At 45.2% G+C, this 1,118-nt stretch overlaps 1 non-coding gene across 1 annotated transcript; it reads left to right on the top strand.

Moving 5' to 3' along the window:
• Nucleotides 1-323: 323 nt before the first annotated feature.
• On the top strand, nucleotides 324-430 carry LOC112391134 (U6 spliceosomal RNA). Its single transcript, XR_003001412.1, has one exon. It is a non-coding gene; the product is annotated as a U6 spliceosomal RNA (small nuclear RNA).
• Nucleotides 431-1,118: the final 688 nt, after the last annotated feature.

The following is a 1,118-nucleotide window of genomic DNA, read 5'->3' as shown; positions in this document are numbered from 1 at the left end:
TTCCTCCAAAAATTGGAACTAGAACTACCGTATGACTCAGAATTCCAATTCTGGATGCATAACCACAGGAATTAAATTCCAGATCTCGGAGAGAGAGAACACTCTCCTATGTTCACTGCAGCTTCGTTCACAATAGCCAAGACATGGGAGTAACCTAAGTGTCCACTGATGAATGAATGAAGAAAGAAAGTGTGATGTACATATACAATGGACTATTGCTCAGACTTAAAAAAAGGAAATAAAATCCTGTAACTTGTGACAATACGGATGAACCTTGAGAACATTATTCTAAGTGAAATGAGCCAGTCACAGAAGGACAAACAGTGCTCTCTTCGGCAGCACGTGCACTAAAGCTGGAACGATACAGAGAAGATTAGCATGGCCCCTGTGCAAGGATGACGTGCAAATTCATGAAGCATTCCATATTTATAAGAAGTAAAATAGAAGCAGATAGTAGAATGGTTGTTGCCAACGGGTACACAAGACGAATAACCTCTAAGGCTGTGCTGTACAACACTGTACACTGTTAACGATACGGTATTGGGCACGAAAAATCTGTTGAGGGTAGATCCCATGCTGTGTGTTCTTACAAAAAAAAAAAGGATGTTTCTAGGAACGTGAGTTGTATGCATGAACCAGGACAGTGAGATTTCAGTGAAATCATGTGTTTACCACACTGTCATGCATAAAATATCCAGTGTAAAGACACACGTAGAGGGACTTCCCTGGTGGCGCAGTGGCTAAGAATCTGCCTGCCAATGCAGGGGACATGGGTTCGAGCCCTGGACCGGGAAGATCCCACGTGCCACAGAGCAACTAAGCCCGTGCGCCACAACTACTGAGCCTGCTCTCTGGAGCCCACGAGCCGCAACTACTGAGCCCTCATGTCACAACTACTGAAGGCTGTACGCCTAAAGAAGCCACCGCAACGAGAAGCCCGTGCACCGCAACAAAGAGTAGACTCCACTCGCTGAAACTAGAGAAAGCCCTTGTGCAGCAACGAACACCCAACGCAGCCAAAAATAAGAAGAGTCAGGTACTGTGGGGGAAAAAATCATCTGTATGGTCGCCAAAAAATTCCTGGTAAGTCAAGGGATTTGCAAATGGTACCATTGCCT

Source organism: Neophocaena asiaeorientalis, unplaced genomic scaffold (genome assembly GCF_003031525.2).
Source record: "Neophocaena asiaeorientalis asiaeorientalis breed wild unplaced genomic scaffold, Neophocaena_asiaeorientalis_V1.1 scaffold176, whole genome shotgun sequence".
Lineage (NCBI taxonomy): Eukaryota > Metazoa > Chordata > Mammalia > Artiodactyla > Phocoenidae > Neophocaena > Neophocaena asiaeorientalis.
The sequence above is the reverse complement of the archived record's forward strand: the minus strand, read 5'-3'. Positions and strand labels throughout refer to the sequence as shown.